Source organism: Prionailurus bengalensis, chromosome E4, assembly GCF_016509475.1.
Source record: "Prionailurus bengalensis isolate Pbe53 chromosome E4, Fcat_Pben_1.1_paternal_pri, whole genome shotgun sequence".
NCBI lineage: Eukaryota > Metazoa > Chordata > Mammalia > Carnivora > Felidae > Prionailurus > Prionailurus bengalensis.
The window spans coordinates 39,465,354-39,478,521 of record NC_057360.1 but is presented as its reverse complement, the minus strand read 5'-3'; positions in this window follow the sequence as shown (position 1 = coordinate 39,478,521).

Below are 13,168 nucleotides of genomic sequence, written 5' to 3'. Positions count from 1 at the left end.
GGGCTCAACTAGATGCTCCGTGGGCATCTCGTTGTTGAACTACAGCTGCTGCAAATCCCAGACGCCTCAGGGAACAGCGCAGACTCGCTGGCCACCCCGCAGCCGCAGAAGGGTGAGTAAGCTGCCGCCTTACCAGGGCTCTGAGGATAGTCCACACGTCTTTCTCTGCAAATACCGCTTTGAGTCTCGACCAGCCCAGTATGGTGGCCGTGTGGCAGAGGGCAGGCCGGCAGATCTGGAGGGACAGGAAGGCGCCGCGTGAGGAGTTACGGGGGTGGGGCTGGGAGGGGACACGGAGGGACACAAAGTGGGGAGACAAACAGCAGTGAGCCCAGCCCTGGAGGGATGGAAGTCTCCAGTGAACCCAGAGGGACCCAGGGGTGAGGAGGAAGGCCGGGTCTTCTAGAAAGTTTGGCTTTGCTTACACCTGTTTCCCACTAACGAGCAGGTCAAAACATGTGGTTGCAATGATTCTCCCAGTTGCTATGGTGCTGCCCCGAGAGCCGGCACAATGAACCTATCCACCTCCTAGCCTCATGCACCCACCACACGGCTTCCCACCCCCCCAAAATAGTCTCTCTGAAACAGATCTCCCCAAGTGTTGATCCCTCCACTGGCGTGGTCGCTCCTCTGAGTCAGGGTGGGTGCTGTCAGAACTGGGTTCCCTGGGAGGGGTTCCACCCCACAAAGGTAATATCCCAACGTCATCGCTGGTTCCAGCAGCTTCCTCACATGTGCCCATCAGGGGCCTCGCCCTGGCAAAGTAGCCCCATCTGGAAACTCAGCGTCCTGTTACCAACCGCATCGGCCACTTTGCAGCTTTCCCCAGCGGCAGCCCACAGCCCTGGCCCCCCAGAACACGGGCCAGTTCCGGGCTCGCTCTGTCCCGCCCACCATGCTACCTCACGGGAGCCTCTCTGCTCAGGGAAGCCCCTCTCAGTTCAGCGCGAAGGAGTGTGCGGGGAACAGTGTGGAGGGAAGGCTGCTGACGCCAAGGGCAGAGAACCAGGGGAGGCCCTGTGCCTGACGGTAGGATTTTCCTCCCTGGAGCCTTTACACCCACTTCACATCCCACTGTGTGCTGCGGGCCAGCTGGAGAGAGCCAGGAGCTGGAGAAAACCCCAGCACAAGCATCTGGTCACATCGGGCCTCTCACTGCAACTCTCCAAGGTCAGAAACAAAGCAACTCCTTCAGCAGCACCTTCCAATCTTGCTACAGCCCCTTCCTTAGCATCTAACACCTGTTAGCATTTACCTCCTGTGACAACTGGGGATGGAAGACCAGGCTCCGTGGCCTGGCCCTCTCACCTGAGCCACGTTGACATTCGCATCCTCCAGGTGGAGCACAAGGAGGACTATCAAGTTGAGGACCTGGTGCTTCAAGGGGAAGACAAGCACTGTCCCCTTGACCTTAGCCAAGAGAGCCCCGTAGATCTCAAAGGCCATCAAGCGCAGATACTCTGACTCCTGGGTGAGAAGACACACACGTTCACCCACCTCTGTTCACCCACCACCTCTGTTCACCCAGGAGGGACAGGTGGCCCCCAAGCTCGCCCCTCCCACCACATGCCCCTATGCACCCTCCTGTCTCCCCAGGGATCTGCTTTGACTGTGCAGCATCCTGATCCTCCCCTGTCACTGCCGTCTGCTCTCGCTGCCGTTCACCCCTTTTACAGCCATTACCCAAGAGGACGTACACGATCAGACCATTACAGAATGGCCTCGCAGAAAGGCCAGAAGGGCCTTTCAAGATAATTCTGCCCAACTCCCTTGGACGCCCAGAGATGGGAAATGGCCCCCCAAAGGGCTTCACCTCCTCAAAGAGGGGCCCCAGCCTGAAGGTGAGCTGAGTAAGGAATGAGGAGGAATGCTTCCAGGTGAGGTGCTCGACGAGACACTTGAGCACCGTGAAAGTCTCCATCACAATGTCATCGTCCAGCGAGTAGCAGCAGGCCAGCACGTAGGGCTCCAGGATGCGGAACTGTTGCACCTGCCGAGGGAGAGCTGCTCAGGAAACGAGGAGTCAGAACAATTCCTGCTACATCAAGGGACTCGCATTTCCACTCAGGCTGACCCACAAGAGCCAGTGCTGACGCGCTCTGGGACTGGGACCGGGCCGGTAAAGGGGTGGCAGTCCTTTGTCCTCATGGAAAAAGGGGAGAAGGCAGAGGAGACCCTTCTTCCCACTAGGCCCATAAGCACCCATCTCCATGGCCTTTATCATCCCTGGTGATGACATCTCCAGGACACCAGGATGGTCTGGGATCTTGGAATTGGCTTGGTCTCTACCCAAAAACGACCCATGGAAAACCCTTCTCTTTCCTTTCCTGGGAGAGAGAGAGCACGAATGGCTCAGGTCCTTGACCCCTGTATTCGGTGGCCTGGCTTCATGAGGGTTCTCTCTGTCTGACCCTGAGAGTTTGGTCCACCCTCGATGTAATGACACACCGGACCTCTGGACCTCTCTATTGCTTCCCCGGGTGCCATCTCTTGAGAGCATGCCCTTGGCCTCTGCCTCATCTCACCATGTTCCCGTGCTTTGCGAAGGTCTCCACCACCCGCAGCAATAGCTTTACTATGGCCGGCTCCTCACACTGGAACCAGTTTGCCAGGATGTGCACAGTGACTTCATCCACGGTGGCTGCCACATCTGGGCACTGAAGCAGCTGCAAAAGGAAACCAAGAAAGACTGGAATGGTGGTCAAGGAGAACAAAAATCTCCAGTGATTTTTTTGAATCTGGGTTCCTATTATTCATAAAGAAATGTTCTTAAGGATTTGGAAAGACAGGTAAAGAAGCCAAAGCTTAGTTGAAAGGTAACGTCGCACTCCATGTGAGAAGGCATTCACCCATTCTGCAGGTTTTCCCTTAGGCATCTTTGATGAGGGGAGCTGTTGGGGATAAAGTAAGAAGTGTACCCGTGTGTGTGTGTGTGTGTGTGTGTGTGTGTGTGCATGCTCATGTGTGTGTGATTATTTGAGCACGGAGAAAAATATGGAAGGATACATATTTGGTTGCTTGCATATGAAATACTCAGGAAACGAAGAGGCGGCATGTAAAACTGATATAGCAGAAGGAAGGAGGCAAGATGGGAAAGAACAGGGGCACCTCGGTGGCTCAGTCGGTTAAGCATCCGCCCTTGGCTCAGATCATGATCTCATGGTTTGTGAGTTCAAGCCCTGCGTCAGGCTCTGTGCTGAGAGCTTAGAACCTGGAGCCTGCTTCGGATTCTGTGTGTCTCTCTCTCTGCCCCTCCCCTGCTCATGCTCTGTGTCCCTCTGTCTCTCAATAATGAATAAACATTTAAAAGTTGGGAAAGAACAAAAAGGCTACAATAAAAAAATAGCATGCATGACTTCCTTTGTATATTTATGTAAAATTATATGGGTCTATACGTTATTCGAAATAGAATTTTCAAAGACAAAAGCCAATCAGATACATTTAAACGAGAGGAACTTGCTTTTGTGTGTATGCACGCATGCACAAATGTATGTGTATCTATGTTCACAGTGTGATCCTACTGGCAAAAAAAGTTGTCATGGACAGCGCAGTCTTTGGCCGGCTGCCAGGCAGACCCACCTAATTTACTTACTACCTGAGCAAGTTTCTTAAATTCTCTGAGTTTCAGTTTCATCCTCTACAAAATAGAGATAATAACACCTTTTTCACAGACTTACAATGAAATCAAAATAACTGAGGTCTCCCCTGTTCCCTAAGTACCCTGAAGACAAGTACACAGCCCTGTCTGTTTTCAATGTTTCTATTTAACGATCCTCCCAGGGAAATGGCTGAGGGTAACAAAACAAACAAGGGCGTTGCAAAAGGCTGTGAAATATTAGAAAGCTTTCACAGCTGTGGTCTCTTGTTTATAGACTTTGATCAGCTTTTTTAGCCGGTACATCAAATCCTGTTGGTTCTCCACTTTTTTTTTTTTTTTTTTTTTTTTAGTTTATTTATTTAGAGAAAGACACAGCAGGAGTGGGGGAGGGGCAGAGATCCAGGGAGACAGGATCCCAAGCAGGCTCCCTGCTGTCAGCATAGAGCCTGATGCAGGGCTCGAACTCACGAAACTGTGAGATCATGACCTGAGCCAAAACCAAGAGTCGGATTCTTAACCGACTGAGCGCCACCAGGTGCCCCGGTTCCCCACTTTAAAACTGGGTCTCTGTTTAAATGCCCAAGAGTGAGTTTCACCTAGCTCCTTACTCAGGGGCAGTTGGGAGCCTTCTCCCCAGCCTACTCCCTCCCCTCTTCTCAGCCCGAAATTCCAGTAAGGGTGGCAGGTGAATAAATGCCATTCACGTGTCTGCTTGTTTAGTTGGGTGTTATATATTTGGGGGAATTTCTCGAGTGGTTCTCAATACTGTATTTCTAGAATAGAGCTTTAAATTCGGGAACTTCTAAAATAAACCAATGCCTGGACTTCATCCCAGAGCAATTCAAGCAGAATATCAAGGCAGGGAGTAAGACGAGGGAGTGGAGTTGTGGTTTGGCATTAGCCTTTTTAAAGCTCTCCAGAGGATTCTAACATGCAGCCGGAGGTCAGAACGACTGCTCTTCAGAGAGTGCCGTCCACCTTCCGGTGTCCCACCCAGGCTTGCACCTTGTACTGTTCCTCAAAGCTGGGGCCAAGGACCACCTGTACTGCATCAACCCCGGGAGTGTTGACAGAAAACTAAGACTTCCAGGCCTTACTCCAGAGCCACTGAACCCAGGTCTCTTGGGGATGCGGCCCAGGAATCTGCATTTAAACAGCTTCCCTAGTGACATGAGGTCCACTAATGTTGGACACCCACTGAGCTAAGGCATTCTCTTCCGTGCAGAGTTCTGCACCTTGCATGCACATTCCCACATCCCCACATCCCTAGCAAGAGTTCTGCCAACATGACATACATCCTTGAATGCATATATCAGCACTCCTGCCACTGTGCACATATCAGCTCATGGCAGTGGGCACCTTCCAGCAGGACAATGTCCCCCAACCTAAGTAAGGACACATTATGACACACTAGGAGAACATCTGCTTATATTCCAGTATTAGCACTGTAGTATCTTCAGTTATGTTGAAATGTAATCCTGCTCCTGTAAAAAAAAAAAGTCAGGTGGCTTGAATTTTAAAAGGAGCCTATTTAAAAATATTGTGAGCCAGAAATCCCAAAACCTTCCCCAAACACTGCTGGCGGAAGTGTGATTTGGCCCAACTTTACTGGAAAGTAATTTGGCATTCATGCCAAAATCATAGAAGACATTCGTATTTTCTGAGCCAACACTTGTACTTATATTCAATATTTAAAGAAGTAATCTAGAATATGGGCAGAATCTTTTGCACAGAGATGTCCATTACAGTAATACTTATAATAGTATAAAATTAGAAACAACATGTCCAATAAATTATAGAACAGCTTTGTGATGAAATATTACATCACCATTAAATTCTGGTTTGAGGAATGCCTGGGTGGCTCAGTCGGTTAAGCGTCCGGGTCTTGATCTTGACTCAGGTCATGACCTTGGGGTCGGTGAGATGGAGCCCTGAGTCAGGATTCTCTCTCTCCCTCTCTCTCTGCCCCTCCCCTGCTCACATGCATGCACATTCTCTCTCTCTCTCAAAAATAAAATAAAATATGTTTGAAGATGCTTGAAGAGAGCAGGATACAGAATATTAATAGGAAATAATGTCAACCCTGATAAAGAAACACACACATGGGAACACACACACATGCCCCCCTCCATTCAGGCCAAAACCTGAAAGTGCTTTCCCCTGGGTATTGTGATTAGTAAGGGCTTTATAATTTTTTGACTTAGTTTTCATATTTTCTAAATTTTCTACACCTTTTTTCTATCAAATGGCTGGAACATACTGACTCAATCAGCGGTGCTTAGCAAAAATTAGGCTTTTTTCTTAATGTTTATGTATTTTTTTCATTTTTAAATATTTATTTATTATTTTGAGAGACACAAAGAGGCAGAGCTCAAGCAGGGGAGGGGCAGAGTGAGAGGGAGACACAGAATCTGAAGCAGGCTCCAGGCTCCGAGCTGTCAGCACAGAGCCCGACACAGGGCTCGAACTCACAAACCGTGAGATCATGACCTGAGTCGAAGTCGGATGCTTAACCGACTGAGCCACCCAGGCGCCCCTTTATTTATTTTTGAGGGATGGGGGCAGAGAGAGCAATAATCCCAAGCAGGCTCCGCACTGTCAGCATAGAGCCCGACGCGGGGCTCAAGCCCACGAACTGTGAGATCAAGACCTGAACTGAAACCAAGAGTCGGACGCTTAACGGATTGAGCCACCCTGGCACCCCACAAAATTTTAGAAGACTGATGAGAGCTGAGGTGGCTGAAGGAAAGAGCTATGTTTTCCCATGAAGTTGGGACAGAGTTGAGTTGCCTTAAGATTCAAGGAGGAATCACACCACATACATTCAAAGCCTGTGACTCAAGGTAACCTCACCGTCGTTAACAATGTCCCTCAACCCTTCTGTGAGGCGGGGAGCCACAGGAAATTAGGCCTCCTCCTCCTCCACTGGCCATCCCTGGAGGTGTCCCCTGGGACACCTCTGCTTTCCAGAGGAACTACCCTCACCTGCCCGCCTCCCACCAAGAACTGCTCACTTCAGTCAAGAACACGAAGGCCGTTAAGCGATTTTTGTGGTCTCGTTCTTGGAGAATCCTGATGAGGAAGCTGAAGATGGGGCGGTTGTGCCAACAGTTCTTGATGACCATGGCCCTGCCGAGGAGAGCAGAATGCTCAGGATCGGGCCCGGGCCCCAAGAGAGAGCCAACAGGATGGCACAGACCTACCTGGCCAGTAGAGTGACACCCTCGTAGTGTCCTTCAGGACTGGTGAGCAGCTCCCAGCCTCCAAGTTTCTGAATGTAAGACACATAGTCCCCATACCCGGTACTTCGCATCAGCGTCTTCAGGGCCTCCACGGAGGAACTGGGCGGGGGGGGGGGGGGGGGGGGGGGGGGGCAGAAAGCAGACAGGAAGCCATCCCCCACCATCTGGGCTCCTCTCCCATCTACGGGAGCCTCCCTTAGAACAGTGAACTGATAGAGGTGGGGCAGCCTGTAGAGACAGACCCAGGCTAACATTTTACAAATGAGAACCCAGGCCGAGAGAGATGCAGGTTTCCCGCGGTGCTACAGGAAGCCAGCAGAAGGGTAGAGAGTGGAGCGCAGGTGTACTTCTTATCCATTATACTGATTTTACTTTGGAACAGAATCTCTGTGTCAGGCCAGTGAGTCAGAAGGAGAGAGTCCTCTCTAAAAAGTCCAGTAAGACTTGTGGAAATGATGTGTGGGGAGCACATGCAGTAACCTGCCCAGGAGGTGCAAGAAGGCTGTCCAGAACCAGCAGCCTGGGACCAGGCCAGGCAAGTGGCAGGGCGATACCTGGACACACATGGGAGCTGAGCAGATGGGCCCTGGGGCACAGTGGCCAGGAACTCTGGCCCAGAGGCTAAGGATACCTGACAGGGTCCATCCGTTCGGTTGCATGCTGCTGATCCTGAAAGTCAGTGTCCCCTTCAACCACGAGAAAGGAGATCTGGAACAACAGGGCCATACACAGGGAGGGGAAGAAGGTCTGCACCTCTGTCCGCCGACTCGGTTCCAGAAGGAGCTCCTGGATGGCCCTGGTGGCCTGCGGGTGGGGAGGAGAGCAGGGGCATTATCATTTTATATTCCAACTCTTGCGTCCTGTCATCATGAAATCCCTGCCCATAACCTATCACCATGAAGGGCTGGCCCCGAAAAGCCCATACTGCCAGGGTAGGTCAAGACTAAATTAGTGTGATCCAAGAAAATAAAGGGCAATTTCCAGAATGTTACTACTTTAAAGTGCTCTCATCATCGTGGTGGCTGTTTCATTCTCTTACCATCCTTGAGAGTTAAGGAGGGGTTGGGGGGGTGTGTCTTACCTAAGCTCACCGGGGGAGAACGAGAAGCTAGTTTTTCTATCTCTCTACAAGGCAGAGGCAACTAGAAAACCCTCCCTCCAAGCACCCCCAAGACTCTGCCATTAAAATGTTCAACCAAACACGGATATGTAAAAGGGAGAGGCTCCAAGAGCTCAGGACAGCCTGGGACAGAGCACTGGGATGTCCCCCACCCAGCCCCCAGCCCCCTCTGGGGGCCCCTCCATACAATCAACGGAGAGATCTCTGTACTGTGGCTGGGCTCCTGGCCCTTTGATTTCTGGTATGGAGTCAGCTTCTGCAGCAGAAATTCCATGATGACTTCATAGCCTTTGGGGAACGATGCCAGGATTTCCCAGGGCTTGCAAACCCCTCTGTAGAGGCAGAACCCCACCAACGTGGTCACTCTCCACAGATTCCCCCTGGAAGGGACTCTAGGCTCCTTTGCCCAGTGTTTCTAGCCCCCCCTCTTTCTCCCTTCTTCTTCCTTTCCTCTGTCTTCATTTTCTTTTTCTCCTTTCACTCCTAATTTTCCTTCTTCTTCACCTCCACACCTCCCTGTTCTCTATCGTCTCACACATAGGTATATCTGAAGATGTTCACTTGGCCTAGGAGCCTACAATGAGAAAGCATCTCAGGCCACACTTCGATGTTGCAGATCAGTCAGAAGAGCCCCCTGTGGTGTCCTCTCTATTGCCTTGTCCAAGCTTTTGTTACCTACTCAGTACTCATTAGACTTTAACAGGCAATCTTAATTTCCCAAAGATTATGAGTCTCTCAATTTCCTTAATTTCTTTGCAAAGAAATTATGTCCTTTCAGGGCTGCGCTCGCCAAGACAGAGCAAGCACATTGCATTTGATCTCTTCCTCCGATTAATGCTAAAAGTGCTGGTCAAGTCCGAAAGCAACTACTTGAAGATTTTGAAAATGATTCATAGCAAGGGGACTGGGTGATGAAAGCCACAATTTGAAAAGGAACCCTTACTGGATGAGTGTCCCAGATTTTTTTCTTTCTCTTTTATCTCCCAACTTTGACCAGAAGCTGGCTGCAGTGTTAAACTTTGCAGCAGGCACATGAAACAAAATCTCTGAGTAAAACCCTGTCATTCTGCAGAAGATCTGGTAAAATGGGAACCTAGGAGTTGTGACTCTATGAGAGGATGGGTGGAATCTTTCTTTCTTTGTCCCTGTCCTGGGGATGGTTCCAGATGCAGAGCTGTGTAGTGGAAATGGAGGTGGCCGCAGCAACAAAGGGGACTAATGACCTAAAGAGTATGTGTGTATGGCAGGGGATCCATATTTGCTCTCTCTCTTTTCTCATTTTACTGCCCTAAAGTGGACCCAGCTGTGCAGTTGTAGTTTTTTAAATGTTAATTTTTGAGAGAGAGAGAGACAGAGTGCAAGCAGAGTAGGGGCAAAGAGAGAGAGGGAGACACAGAATCCAAAGCAGGCTCCAGGCTCTGGGCTGTCAGCACAGAGCCTGATGTGGGGCTTGAGCTCACGAACCACGACATCATGATTTGAGCCAAAGTCGGATGCTTAACCGACTGAGCCACTCAGGTGCCCCTATGCAGTTGTAGTAACACAAGCGGTAAAATTCTAAGAGAAAGCCCAACTTTCTAGACAGAGGACCTGGAAAATGCATTTCTGAAAGCCAGAAAATAGGAGAAGTCTCCAAGAGAAGAGAGAGAGAGAGAAATTCCTGTAAGTCCTGGGATCATTCCAGAGCTGCACGTATGGGACAGACCCAACAACCCCTGAGAAGCACATGCATAAGACAGACCCAAAGCAGTATAGCAAAGACTTAAAAAATATAACAGACACTGAAACTACGTCCAACAGAAGGTGAGACAGAACTTGCCGTCTAAACCATACACCAGACTGACTGCTTAAAAAAGAATCAACGTTCTCCAGGAAAATTTAACAAGACTAAGAGCCTCACAACATCATATTAAAAATGTCCAGACTACAATCCAAATTTACTTGACACACAAAGAAGCAGGATAATGTAATCAATTCTCAAGGAAAAAAAAAAAATCAGCAGAGGCCAATCCTGAGATCACCCAGATGCTGAAATTAGCAGTTGATAAAGACACTGTGTAAATTTCAGGTGTATAACATAATGGTTTGACCTACACATATTGTGAAATGATCACTGCAATAATTGTGGTTAGCATCCAGCACCTCACATAGATAAAATAAAAAGAGAAAGAAAAGAAAAAAAATTCCCCTTGTGATGAGAACTCAGGATTTACTCTTTTAATGACTTTCACCTATATTATATGGCAGTATTAGCTACAGTCATCATGTATATTGTTACATCCCTAGTATTTTTTTATCTTGTCACTGGAAGTGTCTACCTTTTGGCCACCTTTCTCCAATCCCACCCTCACCCCACCGCCTCTGACAACCATCAATGTGATCTTTTTTTCTATGAGTTTGTTTGTTGTTGTTTTTTAAGAGTCCACATATAAGTGAGTTCATACACTATTTGTCTTTCTTTGTCTGACTTATTTCACTTAGCATAGTGCCCTCAGAGTCCACTCTGCTGTCACAAATGACAGGATTTTCTCATTTTTTATGGCAAAAGAATATTCCATTGTATATAGATAGATAGATAGGTATGGTTGGATTTAAATCTACCATTTAATGATCTGTTTTCTGTTTGTCTCCTCTGTTTTTGTTCCAATGTTTTAGGATTTCAGTGGGTCTTAGGATTCTTTACATACCTAACTTTTCATAGTCTACATAGAGTTGATATTTTACAAAGCTGTTTAAGTTTAGAAAAGGAAATTATAGGGCACTTGGATGGCTCAGTCAGTTAAGCACCCAACTCTTGGTTTCAGTTCAGGTCATGATCTCACAGTTCATAAGTTCAAGCCCCACATTGGGCTTCATGCTGACAGTGCGGAGCCTGCTTGGGATTCTCTCTCTGCCTCTCTCTCTGCCCCTCCCCTGCTTGCGCTCTCTGTCTCTCTCTCAAAATAAATAAACTTTTTAAAAAAATTATAAAGGAAATTATAGTGTAGTAGATTCATACCATATAATATTATCCACTAAAAGTATGTTTACAAAAAGGTTTTAACTTAGGAAAATTCTATGATTAAGATGTTAAATGAAAAATATGCAAATTGCATGTACAATATGGGCTTGATAATCCGTTTTTAAAAACCATTTTTAAAATTTTTTTATTGAGAGGACAGGGAGAGAGAGAGGGCGAGGGAGAGAGAAAGAGAGTCCCACAAGGGGCAGAGAGGAGAGAGAGAGAGAAGTGAGGCTCACCGGAAGAGGGCCTCAAGTTCACCTGAAGCAGAGCCTGAGCTCACCTGAGGAGGGACTCGAACTCACGAACCGTGAGATCAGGACCTGAGCCGAAGTCAGACACTTAACCAACTGAGTCACCCAGGCGCCCTCTATAAACCATTTTTAAAAGGTAGACCAATTATAAATTATACTTAGGTGATAAAAGATGTATTTATTTTTTTTTCTTTTTCAAAAAATTTTACAGGCTTTCAAATATGCCGCAAGAAGTCCATATGACTTTTACAATCACCCTGCTCCCAAATAAAATATATAAGGAACTGACTTGTATTGAAAACTGGGTACATTTTAAGAATAAGCAAATTAAAAGAGTGTTGGGAGCTTGTCCGGGCAATTGATAGGGTCACCTACCTCTGTGACCCGTCTTCCATGTTGAATAGTGTCAGGATAACCTCTTCTGTGTAGGTCTGAGCCAGCAGGTAGAGGATCTTCTTTATGGTCTCTTGGGCTGTGGTTTCAGTAATTCTGTTCATATTGTGGTAAATGTACTGGATGATTTCTGGCACCTGAAGTTGGAGGGGGCCAAGGAAGAGCAAGGTTCTTTCTGGACACTCAATGCCAGCTCATCGGGAGGCATGTAACTAAGCGCCCACGTAAAGTCTGTGGATGCACACAGATCTGAACCTGTCCCCAGCAGTCACTGTCCCGTTCTGGTTAGGCCACACCTGTGTGGCTGGGGGCTGTCCTGTCCCCATATGTTAAGAGGGGCAAAATGGAGAGCATCAGGCAAGGGTGACTCAAGTCATGTCTGGAAAGCATGTCATGAAGAATGAAGCAAGTGTCTGGGATGAGCAGCTCGGAGAAGGGAGGACGGGAGATATAAGGCCTATTGTAGCGGGAAGGGGAGGGCTCAGGTCTCACCAGGTCTCAGGTCTCAGGACTCAGCAGTGTGCCTAGTGGTGAACAGCATGGGCCCTGGAGTCACACTGCCTGAATTTGAGCCTCACTTCCTTACCTACCAGTTGCGTGACCTTGGGCAAGTTTTCATCCTCTCAATGCATTATTTCCTCATATAGAAAATGAGAACAACTTTACCCACCTCCATGGTTCTGAGCTAATACATCTACATTGGCTGGAACAGGTCTGTCACATAATAAGTGCTCAAGAAACTTCAGCAACTAAGGCTCATAGCCTTCTTGAGCCTTTTCCCCATTTCTAAAAAGAAAACCATTACTTCCTCGCAGACCTGTTGTAAGAATTCAACAAAATAACATGTGGATGAGGCTAGGACCACACATGGCACCTGGTTTTAGTAAAGTGTGAATATTAATTGATTTCCACATAACTCCAAAAAGTAAGCTAGGGCCAGAGTCTGGAAACTATGGGGATGCAGATTTCAATCCACAAGGTGGAACTTTCTTATAATGAAAGATTCACAAATTAGAATGAGCTATGGTTTAAGGTAGTGAGCTTCCCAAAAGTGCTTTCAGCAGAGGCTGGCTGCTCAGGGGTGTTCTGGAAGGGGTTACAGGCATCGAGTGGGACGTTGCAGTGGCTGACCTCTGGGGTGGCATTCAGCTCGAAGAGCGTATTCCTAGTCTACTCTGAGGCATTCGGATGAGTGTTCAGACCAGAGAGAGTGGCAAGGGTAAGACTCAGGTTGCTAATCGGACCTATCATGGAGGTGTCATTAGCATCATAGAGGAGTGGGTTAGGCCATTAAAATGAGAGTGAATCTATCAATCCATGAGACCTTTAAAAATGGCATAACAAAAAGACAAAGATAAACTATGCTGTCTTAATTTTACTAAGAAACAATCCCACCTCTGACAAAAGAGTCTCTGTATTCCATTTCTGATTCAGGTCAGTGTCTCATAAATTCATATACATATAATATAGATATATGAGATCGATCGATCGATCAACAGACCTCTGTCTTCACCTTGTATTCTCCCACCTGAATGAAGATGAAGGCGCCCACAGACCTAA